The following is a 17,148-nucleotide window of genomic DNA, read 5'->3' as shown; positions in this document are numbered from 1 at the left end:
TCAATACATGCAGACGTGGGCAAGAAGTTCAGTTGTTGCTGAGACCCAACATCAGAATGGGGAAAAATGTGATATATACGACTTAAACTGTGGAATAAGTTTTGGTGCCACATGGAGTGGTTTTGAGTATCTCAGAAACTGCTGATCTCCTGGGATTTTAATTCACAACAGTCTTAACAGTTTACAGAGGGTGGTGTGAAAAATAAACAAAAAAATCCAGTGAGTGGCAGTTCTGTGGGCCAAAACGCCTTGTTAATGAGAGGTCAGAGGAAAATAGCCAGACTGGTTCAAGCTGACAGAAAGGCGACAGTAACTCAAATAACCATCTGTTACAACAGTGGTGTGCAGTAGAGCATCCCTGCATGGATGACACCTCAAACCTTGAAATGGATGAGCTATAGCAGCAGAAGACCACACTTGATTCCATTTGTACTTAATAAAGTGGCCACTGAGCGTATATCCTATCTTTGCAACATGACAAAAGATGAAGACTTTCAAAGACACCAACCGCACTGTAGTTACACTGTAGATAGCATTTCCTGCTGTATGAAAAGGCGAACATACAGAGTGTAGATGATACTGGGTAGACACCTGGAAATGCAGTTCGACAGTTGTTGCCAGTGTTGTTTGAACTGAAATGATCTACAGATTGCTACATATCACTAAAGCTAAAATATGATAATCAGAATGCAGGTTAGCTGTAGTTGTGGAAATGTCTTGGTTCATAATTTATAATAAGTGTCATATATGCAGTGGCTATTCAGAAACATTTCCAGGGTGAAAATGGCTAACATGAAGGAACATAAGTTTAAGGAGATTGGAGGAAATTTTAGGGCAAGGGTATCAGATGTAATTTTTTTCCACAGTGTTAAGTGTGTGGCACAGTAGTGGTAGAGACAGGTTCATTAAGGCCTCTGGGAAGAGACGGTTAAATTCATCTTAGAGTCAGTCAGAAGTTCAGCACATCATGGGCTGAAGGGTTCTATAATTTCCTTCTTGCTTTTATGGGGTTTTTTTTTGGCTGATCTGAGGCTGCCAGGATTTTGATTTCACTTCCTTGAGACTGACATTGGACCATCATTTAAGTCACTGTATCCTGCATTTCATTTCTTCATGGAGTAATAGATTTCTACTGTAACTCATTTAATCTTTCTTCACAGCATGAGTGAATGCATGCAGAAAATTATCCTCCATAGACTGGAAACAGACTGTGAATTTTGTGTTATGTTGGCTCAGCTGTAAAATCCAAATCCCTTGGATGAATCAAAGAATATGTAACTCTATTTTACTCAATAAAGTAATATAGTATCTCTCATTATTTGAAATGTTTACTCTCTCCATAACAACTTCTACTTAATGAGGCGCTCTCAGAAAAGCAAAATGGACACAGAAGCATTATCAAGTGAAAAGAAACTGATGCCAGGGCATACAAGGAGAATGAACGGAACCATCCAAAAGCTTGATTAAAGAGAAGGGTCTAAATTAGCGTCCTAAGGCAGGAAAGATAGGTGACAAGGCAGGAAGGCTCAGGGGCAACATTCCAGATTTCAGAAATTCAGGAATTTACTATTTCAAGGGATGGCCTCTAATTTTTCAGTGATTAATTTCAGAGTTGAGCATGAGCAAGAAATGATGAAACTAGTTATTCTTAGAGACTGCCAAGAAAACTGTGCCCATAGAGAGATTTGAGTTCAAGAATGACAATTATAAATAAGATATTGCACATCATCTCTCTTCATCAGTTGATGGAGGTGTAACATGGAAACATTTGAGAATCCGGTGAGTGGAACAGGAAACACTGATTACGAGTAAGCATATCAACCATTTATTTACAGACAAACAGTAAAACACTTAACCAAACATCTAATTCAGACAAGAACTTATGTAGGCCACCCTAAGTTACAAAAACGATGACACTGAACATTCAGTAATCTCTCAAACTCAACAGGTACTTCATTAAGTCTCCCCAAGTTACACCGCTACAGAGCTAAACATTCAACAAAGGTGTGTTGCTAAGTGTGTGAATGGGCCCTCCTATATCTACAGCATACTTTTCCGTGGTTCTTCAGTCCTAATGATGGCTCTGGAACTGGAAACTGGTTCCTTGGCACACAAGGCAACCAATGGGAAAAAGCTGCTGCATCCCTCAAATAGGCCAATCAACGATGCCACAGCAGAAGTGGCTTTTGACCAGCAAGTAAATTCATTCTTCACATTATATCCACCCTTCGACAGATGCGACACCATCCTGCCCTCAGACTAGTATGAATCCCGCAAATGCCCCACTAAACTACATATAAAATACCAAAGTACAGCTTGTACGATACCCAATAGTCATCGCCAGTGTACTACAGTCGTCTCCAGCTTCCCTCCAGAGTTTAATAGGACTGACTCCCACTTAACCGTATGCACCGGCTGTCGGAGAAGTCGGTGAGCAATGTTCCCCAGCTCATCAGGAGTGTAGGTGCAGCATTTCTGACCAGTAAGGGCCCAAGTGCCAATTTTTTGTGCAAACAGGTAATCAAAGTCCATCCATATCAGTTTCTGAGACAGTCTGAATATATCATACTGGGAAAGGCTATCATCCAAAATCTTTCTGCCTCCTTGACATCTCTCCTACTCCTCTGATCAACGTGGACTGGGTGTTCATCAAGGGCACTGAGGTGGTGTATGTACCTCAAGTACCCCAGACAGTAGCAGCCAGAACACCCGGAAGGGAGCCGCATATCCAGTAAGTGACATTCAGTATCCAGGGAGTGTCCATCTTCATAGCAACATTCGCTGTAGGCACAGTCATCCCAGGATACTGTTCCTGCTCACACTCGCCATTATCCGTGGTTGAACTTGTGCCTATCACACTACCTACACCAACATTCCTTTCCCTTCCCTATGTCACAATGGGGTGCTGGGAACCGACCCAAATGCGAGAAACAGACACTGAAGTACAAGGAACAGGGCTTGACTAGAGTAGGGATGTGACAGGATACAGATAAGGAGCAGGAACAAGAATGCAGACTAGGGCTTGGACCCCGAGCCAGAGACTGGACAAGGACTCAGAATCTGGGTCTTGCCTCGGGCTCGGGCCCCAGAACCAGGCATGGACATGACATGACTGCAGGACTGGAGGCTGGGATCGTGAGGCTAGAAGCTTGGAGACAGGTTGGGGTCTTGAGGTTTGAGGCTTGAGGCTGGGGTCTTGGTCCTGAGGCCTGCAGGCTGGTGTCTTGGGTCCTGAGGCCTGCAGGCTGGCGTCTTGGGTCCTGAGGCCTGCAGGCCAGCGTCTTGGGTCCTGAGGCCTGCAGGCTGGCGTTTTGGGTCCTGAGGCCTGTAGGCTGGCGCCTTGGGTCTTGAGGCCTGCAGGCTTGCGTCTTTGTCTTGAGGCCTGCAGGCTGGGTTCCTGGCCTTGAAATGTGGAGGCTTGGGAATGGACTCTGAACCAGAGACTGGGCAAGGACCCAGAACCTGGGACTTGACTCAGTCTCGGACTCCAGAACTAGGCAAGGACAAGATGAGGCTACAGGACTGGACATGTCTTGGGTGAGGAACTCCTCGGTAGGGCGAGACACAAGGACAGGTAAAGGCACATGGACAGGACTCGGATAGGACTGGACTAGGCACGGACTGGATGAGGGCCTTCAGGAGCATGGAGCCATGGAGTAGAAGAGACAGGAGCACGGAACACAGAGCCGGGACCCCTCCTTGGGAACAGGACGTAGGGCTGGGACTCATACACAGAACACCGAACATGATGAGACAGATCCCAACACAAGGTTGCAGCAAACGGTCGGACGTACCTAGTGAAGGCCTGGACACAGAGAGACAATTCCACACAACGAAAGACAGTTCCTTATCTGGACCTAACCAGGCTCCGGTCTTGCTCCTGCAGTAAGACTTCAGCTATACAGGCGGGGTATCCAGGCAGAGAGTCAGTCGAGGGGGGAAAGACAAGGAGGGGAACAGGACAGTCCAGCAGGGAATCCCTGGTTTGCAGAGGTATTTATGTTCCAGCCCCAAAACGAGAAACAGGTGCCCACAACAGAAACTGGGGAAAACCAGAAACCCCAGAACAAGGAACCATGGACTGGACTATGTTCCGGAACATGGACATTACGGACCAGACCATGACACCCTATCAGCTAGGTATCACTTTCAGAGTTGGGACGTTAGACAAATTGTACATAGGAAAATATCAGCCCTTAAAGCACTATTTCCACTGGGGGTTACTAGGGTTCAAGTTCGCTAAGGCCACTACCATACTGTGCGGTGAGGTTGTCTGGAATGGACTACTCTCTCTCAGCTGCCCCAAATAGAATTTCAAACCCAAGAAGCTGGACAATTTTCCACAAGAGTCTTTTTCCCTTACCATTGAAAGGGATCAGAATTAATGGTGTCACTTCTATAGCCTAGTTAAGAGTCCTCATACAAATTTAGCAATCCTACAGGTTGGTCCTATTTGCATATTCCTACACCATCCACTGGAATGTAGTATAGGGCCTCCCTCTACAAGTCAGCATCATCACCACTGCCGTCAGCATCCACCCGTTTGCCATTTTGTCATGTAGGGGATGCAAACTCACTCACTCTTAATAGTCATTGGGTATTTAGATGCAAAGCAGTCTTTGTTAGCAAAAACAACTTTTAGGATTGCTCCCCAAATCTTCCAAAATATGAATTCCAAATTTCCAATTTAATTGTCCACCAATGAGCACTTTCCCCAAGTGCCCAAATTCCCCTGATTTAGACCATGCTTTACTGTATTAATACAGTTTTGCAGTTGGGTATTTTATTTTCTGCAGATTTTCTCGAAATCCAATGTGCTCCTTTAATTACATTGTATAATTGAGTCATTGTTTTTTTTTCTGCTGTAAAATAATAATTCAGTTGATTAAGTTAGGCTTGCCGTAATAGCCAATAGGATTTTCTTGTTAACGTTTTGTCCAATAAGGTGCACTGGAACATTCCAGAGGGATTGGGGGTGGGGTTGCCAAATTTTTCTGCAGAGAGAGCAGGACTTTTGGGGGAAGAAGGAGAAAGAAGGAAAATGTAAATGGAGATGGAAAATGGATAAGGACAACAAGCATAGCAGAAGAACATGAACTTATTTGAAAGGACAGATATTGCTGTAGAAGAATCTTTGTGCAGATAATAGTTTCATGGAGAATGTACAGGTCACTTGTAATTAGCTTGTTATCACACAACCTTGGAGAAAGTTCCATACTCCTTGTCCTTGGATATTTACTTATGTTTCACTTGGACTGTGCTTTCAGGCAGAATTGTCCAGTACCATGAGTAAATGAAGTGAAGCAAACTGGATTGATTACGCAACAATAAGCTCCAACAATTATGTGCACACTATAGGTTACTTAATGTATGGGTAATGGGTCCTTTTCCTTATCATAATTTGTTATAGTTTCAAATATTTTGTTCATATAATTTTAATTTAAGCTTATATTAGTGTGTGAGTTCAATTTATGGTTTCTGGTGAACTTTAAACAGCACAGTTATATCGTTGTTAAGTTGGATTCATTGTGATAACTCACTTATTATGAGCCAATGGTAAGAGGCTTATACCCATTTCCCTCTGAAATGTAGGCATCTCATATCCAGAATAAAGATGCACAGATTTCATCACCTTCTCCTGGATTTCACATCTGGCCAATGTGGAATCCTGGTGTCTCCGTACTTTTCTTCCTTCAGAACCTTTGCAAGTAACAGTTAATTCCCATGGTGAAAAGTTAACACATTTTCCAAAGACCAAATGAAAAGAAAGGACAGCTGGGTGGGCCCCAACAAGTTAACACATTCACACAGCCACTTAAAGACATAACCCTCTTAAAGACAAGATTTCCTGAGAATTCACTTCACAAGAGGCAAAATATGTCAATCGCTTAACTCTTACACTGAAGCATAGGAATAATTCAAACATCCTTCTAATACAGCTTTAAAAAACACAAGAAAGACTTTACACACACACACACTCAAGGAAACTCACTGTGGCTATGCTTCATGCAGCATGTTTCAAACTCAAACCATTCACGGGGGAAGGGTGTGTACCTACGAGCGTATGATCCCCTCCCTATGGGGGCATTGCAGGAAAATACAACCCACCCTTGATGCCACTGAAAGTCCGACCTTTGCAGAGCGTCCAGCAAGAGATATGGGGAATCCTGAAGGAATGCAGGGAATCCTATGGAGGGCAGAAGGAACACTTACAGGGAGAAGGCTTGAAGAATGACCCTTCTCCATTAATGGCCTCCTCACCTCTTTTCCCTGACAATTCTCCTTCCACATGTCATTGATCTGGGTTCCCAACCTGGGATCCATGGACTTCTTACTTAATGCTATTGGTCCATGACATAAAAACATTGGGAACCCCTGTTGTAGAGGGTGGGGGTAGGAACCCTATTTACCTGTTCCCTTGGGACCTTGGCTTTCTGAAATGCCAAAAACATTTCCTTTGGGGTCACGTGGGAACCTGCAGCTCCAAGCTGCTCGTCTGATTTGCACACCCTATTACAAGGACCCTTCCCCATGTACTCTAAGCCTTTCTGCAAACAAATGGCTGCATTTATGGAATGCCCAAATGCCCATGCTATTAAAGACAGCACCACTTCTTTCAAGTGGGGAACAATTGCCATAACGAGGGAGCCTTCCCTTAACACTGTAACAAAGGTGGTAAATTTTGGGTGTGAGAGGTTTTGTATTCAGGATTCCTCAGACCAGTGTTGAAAGTTCAAATGGATTCTGTGAATTAGAATGTGCCCTCATTCTAAATATGTAATTCTTCATGATTACCTAATCAAACTCAAAACATTAAAGTAGGTCCCTATAACGACTGAAACTGTAATTCATCACTATTGTCATCTTTCTGTTGCAAGATGCAAAAGCTCAGTGTACTGAAGAGTGCTGGGAAAGGGAAAGGAGAAATGGATTCTCCAGAAGACCTGCTTGTGCTGAATAAAGATCTCCTACTTCCTCGTACCATGACCTTCAGTGGTTTATTCACAGTCACACCATTCACTACAATTCTGTGGAAGTACGTTTACCAAGTTGAGCGATCTTGTGTATGGCTCAGCTTATGCAATTTATGGACATCTGTTAAGATGTAACCTGTTCATAACCCAGAGAGTGCCTGTAATGGTTGAATGAGGGTTTGTAATGGGCCACGAGGGTACCATTTGTACTGAAACACTGCTACAGCTGCCCCACAGCAACTTGTGAATGACCAGTTTTTTGACTGAGTCTTGCTGACACAATGCAAAGTTGTTGATGTGATACCATTCAACCATCTAATCTATCTCTCTCCTGTATGCCTCCTCGTTGCCATATGAGATTCTGCCAACAGTGGTGTCATCAGCCAATTTATAGATGGTACTTGAGCTGTGCCCAGCCAAACAGTCATGTGTGCAGAGAGAGTAGAGCAGTGAGCTAAGCACACTACCTTAATGTGGACCTGTGTTGATTGTCAGTGAGAAAGAAATGTTATTACCAAACCTCACTGACTGTGGTGTCCCTATGAGGAAGTCAACGATTCATTTCTAGAGGAAGGTCCAAAGTGCTGGGTTTTGAAGCTTGTTGATTAATACTGATGGGATGATGGCAATGAATGCTGAACTGTAATCAATAAACAGCAGCCTGACATAGGTACTGTTGTTATCCAGATTGTCCACAGCCGAGTGGAGACCCAGTGAGATTGCACCCACTGTAGTGCCAGTAGCCAGATTGCAGCAATTCCAGGTCCTTGCTCAGGCCATAGTTAATTCTAGCCATGGCCAACCTCGCAAAGCTCTTCATCACAATAGTTGTGAGTGCTACTGGGTGATAGTAATTGAGTCAACTCAACCTTCTCTTATGATTGATGCCCTTTTGAAGCAGGTGGAAACATCCAACTGCAGCATAGAGAGATTGAACTTGTCCTTGAACATCCCGCCAGTTCGTAGGCATGAGTTTTCATTGCCCTACCAGGTACACGCTCGGGGCCTGACCCTTTGCAAGGGATCACTCTCTTAAAGATTTCCTGATGTCAGCCTTCAAGACAGAGATCACCGGGTTACCAGATGCTACAGGGATTTGGACAAGTATCATTCATGTTTAAAATGAATGATACTTGACACTAGACATTCTGGGTCAGGTATACAGGACTGAGACAGAACCACCACATCTGTTTACCATGATGATTTAATCATGAAGAACACTACACCTCCTCTACCTTTAAGAGATTCTGTGGTGTCTCAGAAAGGCAGTGTCCCTTGTTAGGGACCTCCAGCACCCAGGTCATGCCCTTTTCTCACTGTTACAATGATTTCGACAGCTGTAGCTTTAATCTCCTTTTCAAATCAGCAATAAAAGTTGTTGAGCTCATCTGGGACTGAAGCATTACAGCCAATCACAATGTTAGGTTTCACCTTGTAGGAAACAATAGCCTGCAAATCCTGCCAGGGCAGACGTGCATCCAATTCAATCTCACACTTCAATTGCAAAAGTCTTGTTTTCAACTCCTGAAGTAGCTTCCCGTAGGTCGTTCTTGGACTTCTTGTGTAGTTCTGGATCACTGGTCTTGAACTCCACAGATCTAACCCTCAGGTGACTGCGAATATCCTGGTTCATCTACGGCTATTGGTTTGGGTATGTTTTCGAAGGCACACGCTCATCTGCACCGGTGTCGATTAAGTCAGTAACAACTGTGGTGTATTCATTCAGATTCAAAGATGAATCCATGAAGATTGTCCATTCCACAATTCAAAGCAGACCTGTAAGCACTCCTCCGCCTCCCTTGACCATATTTTCATGGTCCCCACCACTGGTGCTGCTGTCCCCACTCTGTCTGTACGTGGGAGCAGAAGTACAGCCAAGTGACTGGGCTTGCTGAAGTGCAAGCATTGGATGGCACAGTAAGTGTTCTTGATGGTGATCTAACAGTGACCAAGTGTGTTGGCTCCTCTGGTTCCACAAGTGACGTTGGTGGTAGATGCTCAGAGACTTCTTCAAGCTGGCCTGGTTAAAATCCCCTGCAATAATCAGGAAGGCATCAGGATACACTTTTTCATAACTGCTGATTATGGTGCTCAGCTCCTCTAGTGCCTGCCTGATGTTGGCCGGTGGTGGAATATTCACTGCTAGCAGGATGATGGCAGTAAACTCCCTCATGTTTAAAATGAATGATACTTGACACTAGACATTCTGGGTCAGGTATACAGGACTGAGACAGAACCACCACATCTGTTTTCCATGATGATTTAATCATGAAGCACACTACATCCCCTCTACCTTTAAGAGATTCTGTGGTGTCTCAGAAAGGCAGTGTCCATTATTAAGGATCTCCAGCACCCAGGGCATGTCCTTTTCTCACTGTTACCATCAGGCAGGAGATACAGAAGTCTGAAGGCACACACTCAGCGATTCAGGAACAGCTTCTTCCCCTCTGCCATCCAGTTCCTCTGGTTCAATCGGAAGGGGGTCGGTAACTTTCGGTCTAACCGAAGGTTTGCCGTCTTTCCCGTTCTTAGACATAGCGGACCTTAAAAGCATCCAAATATATAATAGCAATCTGCTGCAAGGTATTGTAAAAATCGGTGCCTTAAAAGTTAGCTTAAATGTAGCTGATCATAGGATAAAGCTCAGAGGTAATGGAGCGAGTCAAGAACACGACTTCACTCCATGAGCTCTACCGGAAGTCTCCCCATCCGGTTCCTAAATGGACATTGAAGCTTTGGACAGTACCTCACTTTTTTAATATACAGTATTTCTGTTTTCGCACATCATTTTAAATCTATTCAGTATACATAATTGATTTACTTGTTTATTTATTATTATGCTTTATTTTATTAATTATTTTTTCTCTCTCTGATAGATTATGTATTATATTGAACTGTTGCTACTAAGTTAACAAATTTCACGTCAAATGCTGGTGATAATAAACCTGATTCTGATTCTGATTCTGGTCTGTCCATGCGATGGATGGTGAAGCCCTCAGGCTGCAGTACTGTATCCAAAATGGTAGGGGTGAGCTATGTTTCCATGAAGCAAAGTACACAGCAGCTCCGATGTCCTCCTGTTACTGTAATCTTGCTCTCCGGTCTTCAGTTTTATTTTCCAGAGATTGTACGTTCACCATTAAGATGTTAGAGAGTTAAGGTCTGAAGGCCCTACATTTCAATCACTTTTTCAGCTGAGCACACACTCTGCATTTCTTTTTTCTTAAAGGGAGACTGCACTTATGACCAGAGTCTGCAGTCTGGGGTCAGCCGATTTTGAGAATTGACAAATTTTTAAACGTCTTAAAACAATGTTACTTAGTGAAGTATCCATGACTGTGATTTCGCATTTCAGCTGTAGTAGTCTGTGGTAGAAATGGTTAAAACTAGTGTATGATGGGATACTTGACCATTCTGGAACAGTTGGGCTTAAGACTGCTGATGCATGTTGAGAATAACCTTGGATGATAAGCGCAGACCAGGAACTCCAATTAATAAGACACTAGCCCCTGGAACCAGGAGGGAGGATGCGTTGGGGGTAAGTTGTGAGTCCTGATAACAGGAAGCAGGAAGAACTGTGAGACTCATGCTGAGAGATAATTGACGTACCTTTTCAACGATTGATCATGCACTGACCGTGGGATGCCAAAGTTATGTGAAGTTCTTTGTCTTGCTGTATAAATATGAGCTCTGTACAACCTAAAATTGAAGTTCTGGTGGCGGTGGAGACTGCTGCAGACTCTCCATGATATCATGTTAATAAACTCTTAAAAAGAAACTCAAAGTTACTCTGGTATTCTTAGTTAGTGTTTCGATGACACAGTCCTAAATGGGAATATTTAATGATTCCTTCGGAGCTGCACATAAAGAGTTGCCACTTTCCACATCATCTTGGAAACATCTCTTCTCATACTACCACCAGGGAGGAGGCAGGAATCTGAAGACCCACTATCATTGTATTCAGACCAGCTTCTTACGCTCTGCCGTCAGATTTCTGAATGGTCCATGAACCCATGAATACTACCTCGCTGTTCCTCTTTTGCACTATCTACCTACCTAACTATCTATCTATCTATCTATCTATCTATCTATCTATCTATCTATCTATCTATCTATCTATTTATTTATTTATTTATTTATTTATTTATTGTAAAGTATGATAATTTTTATGTCTTGCTCTGTACTGCTGCCACAAAACAAGGAAGTTCAAGGCATACATCAGTGATAATAAAACCTGTTTCTGATTCTGATTTCATTCTGAATCTATACAATTTATAGACTAAATTTATAGAACCTATACAATGACTAAAAGGCCACAAAACATGATGAACTGTGTCATCAGTGTGAAGACGGTCACTCTTTCAAATGTCCCTGTGGAGAGGGAGACTATTGATGACAACATATAGTAAGTATTTCTATTACATCGGTTCATTCACTACCCGCTGTCAGTTATGTCCAGCTTGGTTATCGGTGCTGTTACCAATTCATTGGTGTTGAGGGATATTGCAGTTCCTCACCAAAGAATATTTTGTGCCCTTTGTGATTTTTAGTGATTCATCCAGTGTTGTTCAACCTTCGGGAGTGCTTCTACAATAACTGACAGAGGACAGTGTGCCAGAATCAAAAGGCATTTGACCTCATACCAAGAGAATCCTTAGGTTCTGGAGCCAAAATTGAGGACATGACCTTTACACTACCATACTGTTAACTCTACATATCAGGGAATGTGTTGAAGGAATCTCACCTGGTGAGATAGGAATCTACAGGTTGAGTGGGCACTTCTATGGGGAGTGTGGAATTCCTGTTGTAGAGCACTCCCCAGAGAATGTTGCGGGAGCATTCAGCTCTGACTTTGGCAATCTACAGGCACGTGGATAACTCACCTACAGCAAACTGACATTTCTGATGTGCACAAAGAAGTGCTTGGAGAGCAAGCACTTTGAGATGAGACAACATCTCAGCTATAGTACTGAAGACCTGTACATTAGAACCAGCTGTAGCTCGAGCCAAGCTGTTCTAATAGAGTTACAACCCTGAATTGACCCCACCAGATGGAAAGTTGTCCAGATTTCTCTCCAAACAGCAGGCCTATCCAATCAAGCCAATTATCACCCAGTCAGAATTCTCTCAAACTTCAGAAAAATGCAGTAGGATATTGTCAAAAGTGCATTAAATGGAACTATCAGCTTGTTTGCCAGTGTTCAAATTTGGTTTCCCTTGGACCCAAACCTCATCACAACCTTAGTCCAAATGCAGACCAAAGAACTGAAATCCAGAGGTGAGGTGAGAGTGATTATCGTTGATTCCGGGACAGTGTTTGATTGACTGTAGCTCCCAGGACAACTAAAATCAATGGGCATCAATAGGAAATCACTCCATGGACTGGTGTCATAATTCACACAAAGTGGTTGTTCAGCATCCAGGCCCAGGCCCAAAAAGTTAATTCATGAATTTCTTCCCAGGGCTTGATATCTTTAGTCGCTTGATTAATTACCTTTCTTCCACCATAAAGGCTTAATTCAGGAAAATGGAAATTGCAAGGAGAGGTACTGTGGTCAAGGTACTGATTTTCCATGGTCTCTAACAACTGGGACATCAAACATGAGTCTGAGTATTCTGAGGTGAGTGACTCATCTCCTGATACTGCACTGTCTTCACTAATGTCTTCGTTAAAGCAATGGTGAGATCACATCTGTGCACAGCTCTGGTTCCTTTATTGAAGGAAGGACTGGAAGCAATTTAGAGAACTTTACTAACATCTAGAATGGCAAGTTAAACAGCCTAGGTTTTCATCTGCAGTTTAGAGTAGTGACTACGCACTTAAGTCAGCAAACAAGGAAATGGCAGATATGTTGAATAAACATTTTTGCATCAATCTTAATCATGGTAGATATAGCTAATATGTATAAGGTATCAGATAACATTAGAACTTACAGAAAAACTAATTGTAAGGGATGAAATATTGGAGAAAGTTCGGGGACTACAGTTGGACTAGACACAGGATCCACAATACTGTGCTCCAGGGATTCAAATTAAGTGGCTGCGGAGAAAATGGACCATGTTTGAAACTTTTCTTAATTCACCAAACTTCAAGAGGGTACCAGAAGATTGGAAAAGAGACAACAGGACCTCTTTCTTCAAAAAAGAAGACAAGGAACTATAGGGTCTCCCCCTCCCCCTCCTACTTTCAAATTTCTTACTATCTCTTTTTTCATTTAGCCCTGACGAAGGTTCTCAGCCCGAAACGTCGACTGTACTTCTTCCTATAGATGCTGCCTGGCCTGCTGCGTTCCACCAGTATTTTGTGTGTGCTGCTTGAATTTCCAGCATCTGCAGATTTTCTCATGTTTGCAAACTATAGGGTAGTTAGTTTAACAGTTATTATTGGCAAAAATCAAATATAAAATAGGTAATCATTTATAAAAGATGAATATAATCAAACCTAGTCAATATGGATTTATGAAAGGTAAATCATATTTGACAAATTCGCTTGAATTTTTTTCGGTGTGTGCCAAGGAGGGTTTACAGAGGGGACTTGTGGATATAGTGTATTTAGATTTTCAAAAGGCATTTGACAAAGTGCGACACAAAAGATTGGTTCATCAAATAAAAGCCTGCAGTATCAAATGAAGTGTGCTAAAATTGACTGAATACTATCTGTCTCATAGAAAATTGAAAGTTGGAAATAAATGAGCCCTTCTCAGACTGGAAAGTTGTACCTAGTGTAGTACTCAGGGACTGCTTCTTGGCTCACTGTCGTTCACTGTTTGTATTAATAGCCTGGAGGATGGTAAGTATGTTCAGTATCCAAATTTGTCAATGATACATAAATGGGTGGAAGTATGTGCTATGGTCTATAACGGGATATAGATAGGTTGAGTAAATGGGAAAAGACTGGCAAATAAAGTTTCAGGTGGGAAATTGTGAAGTCATGCACTTTATTAAGAGGAATGAAAAGGTAGATTATTATCTGAATGGACAGACTGCAAGTGCGTGAAGTTTAGAGAGAACTACTCTTTTAGTGGATGAATCACAAAAAGCCAACAAGCAGATCCAACTAGTTTACTTACCTGTGAGTGAGCACAAGATTTAAAAATGCAAGCTTGAGATTGTTTGGTTTATTAACAATTGATACGATGCAAAATAAAAGTCAGTTTTAAATGGAGTGGCCATTGTGGGTGCAGCCATTGGAGTGTACAGGCAAAATTATGGAGATTGAGGCATTGTCTCAAGAAGCGTCAGAGAGGAGGGGAAGTGCCTACGGTAAGTTTCTGGGAAGTTTCTTTCTTTTGCACAGTCAGAACAGTGGGAATGGCCATCAAGACAGTGAAGTACTCTCTTTGCAGGATGTGGGAAGACAGGCTCCAGTGTTCCTGATGACTACACCTGCAAGAAGTGCATCCAGCTGCAGCTTCTTATAGACTATGTTAGGGAACTGGAGCTGGAGTTGGATGAACTCCACATCATTCAGGAGTCTGAAGAGTTGACTGACAGAAGACACAGGGAGCTAGTTACACCTAAGATGCAGGACACAGACAAATGGCAAGAACAGGGAAAGGGAATACAGCCAGTGCAGGGCTCTCCTGTGGCCATTACATCAATAACAAGTATATTGGTTTGGATACTGCTGGGTGTAGAAGATGATCTGCCAGAGGAAAAGCAAACAGGCCTTTGGCATTGAGTCAGACTATGTGATTCAGAAGGGAAGGGAGGAAAAGAGGGTGAGCAGTCTTGATAGGGGATTCATTGGTTCGGGGAACAGATGGAAGTTTCTATGTATGAGAACAAGATACCCGGATGGTATGCTACTTCCTGGGTGCTGAGTTTAGAGACATCTTGGATCAAATCCATAGCATTCTTAAGGGGAAGATAAGCAGCCAGAGTTTGTGTCCAAGTCAGTGCCAATGACATGGGAAGGAAAGGTGGCAAGGTCCTGCAGAGTGAGTTTAGGGAGCTAGGTGCTAAAGTTAGAGGACAGGAGCTACAAAGTGGTAATGTCAGGAATGCTACCCTTACCACATGCTAGTGAGGCTTGAAATAGGAGGATAATACAGTTTAACATGTGGCTAGCAAGATGGTGAGAGGGCTTCAGATCATTGGATCATTGGACTCTCTTTCAGGGAAGGTGGGACCTGTACAAATGTGATGGCTTGCACTTGGACTGGAGGGGACCAATATGCGTGCGGGAAGGTTTGCTATTGCCACTGTGGAGGGTTTAAAATACAGTTGCAGGGGGATGGGAACCAGAGTGCCAGAGAAGATAATAGAATGCTTGTGAGAAATGAAGATATTAAGCCTACATACAAAGACAGGAATCAAAATGTTGAGCATTGTTGGACTAATGTTGTGAGTTGGGTCTATTTTAATGCAAGGAGTATTGTAGATAATGCAGATTAACTTAAATGATGGAGCAGCACGTGGAATTGTGATACAGTAGCCATTAGTGAGACTCAGTTACAGGATGGGGCAGGACAGGTTGCTCAATATTCCGGGGTTCCATTGTTTTAAACATGATAGAAGGATGTGTATGGAAGTGCAGAGGAATGGCATTACTAATCAGGGAAAGTGTCTCAGACTGGAGGCTGGAGAACTTGTCTGTAAAAACTACATGGATAGAATTCAGGAATAAGAAAGAGATGACCATGTTAATAAGGTTACATTATAGACCGCCCAATAGTCAATGGGATTTAGAGGAACAAATTTGTAGAGAGATAGCAGACAGTTGCAAGAGAAATAAGGTTGTGCTAATAGGTGATTTCAACTTTCCATATATTCACTAGGAATCAAATACTGCAAAAGGACTGGATGAGATTTCATTTGTCAAATGTGTTCAGGAAAGTTTCCTTAATATATAGAGTTCCCAACTAGAGAAAGTGTGGTACTAGATGTACTATTAGGGAATGAGACAGGGTGAGTGACAGAAGTGTGCGTAGGGGAACACTTTGGATATAGAGAACATAATTCTACTAGTTTCAATATAATTATGGAGAAGGATAGGTCTGATCATTGGGTTGAGATTCTAAATAAGAAGAAAAAGTATGTTTTGATGGCTTCAGAAAGGATCTGGCAGATGTGGAATGGGATCAGTTGTTTTCTGGCAATATTTGTTGTCTGGGATGTTTGGTAAGCGAGAGGCCTTCAAAAGTGAAATTTTGACAGTACAGAGTTTATATGTTCCTATCAGAATAAAAAGCAAAGATAATAGGAGGACAAGGTAAAGGAGAATCCTCAGAGCTTCTACAGTTATATTAAGAGCAAAAGGATAACAAGGGACAAAATTAGTCCTCTTGAAGATCAGTGTGGTTATCTATTTGTGGAACTGAAAGAGATGGGGGGGAGATCTTAAATGGATTTTTTCCATTTGGATTTACTTAGGAGATGAACACAGACTGAGGATGAACAGTGGTGAAGTCATAGACTATATGGATTACAGAAGAGGTGCTTGCTGTTTTGAGGCAAATTAAGGTGGATAAGTTCAGCGAGCCTGAGAAGTTGTTCCCTCAGACCTTTGCAAGAGGCTACTGCAGAAATTGCAGAGACCTTAGCAGAAGGATTTATAACATCCTATGCCATCCTTAGGCATCCTAAGTCCTGAGATGCCTGAGGACAAGAGGATAGATAATGATATTCTGTTGTTCACAAAAGGGTCTTGGAATAAGCCAGTAAATTATAGGTCCTTGAGCCTAACACCAGTAGTGGGTAAATTACTGAAAGGTATTCTGAGAGATAGGATATATAATTGTTTGGATAGACAGGGCCTGGTAAAGGAAAGTCAACGTGACTTTGTGTATGTTAGGTCTTGTCTAACCAAACTTATAGAATTATTCGAGAAGGTTACCAGAAAAATTGATGAAGGGAATACAGTGGATGTTGTCTACATGGACTTTAGTGAGGCCCTTGACAAAGTCCTGGATGGGAGGTTAGTCAGAAAGTTTCAGTCACTTGGCATTTATGATGAGGTAGCAAACTGGATTCAATACAGGCTTCGCAGGAAAAGCAATATTAGATGGTTGCCTCTCTAACCTGAGATCTGTGACTCGTGTTGTGCTGCAGGGATCCATGCTAGGTTCATTGCTGTTTGTCACCTATATCAACAATTTGATTGATAATGCGGTAAACCTGATCAGCAAATTTTGGGAGCATAGTGGACAGCGAAGAAGGCTATCAAAGCTTG

The sequence above is a fragment of the Mobula birostris genome, chromosome 1 (assembly GCF_030028105.1).
Source record: "Mobula birostris isolate sMobBir1 chromosome 1, sMobBir1.hap1, whole genome shotgun sequence".
NCBI classification, from domain to species: domain Eukaryota; kingdom Metazoa; phylum Chordata; class Chondrichthyes; order Myliobatiformes; family Myliobatidae; genus Mobula; species Mobula birostris.
This window is presented reverse-complemented; position numbering follows the sequence as displayed.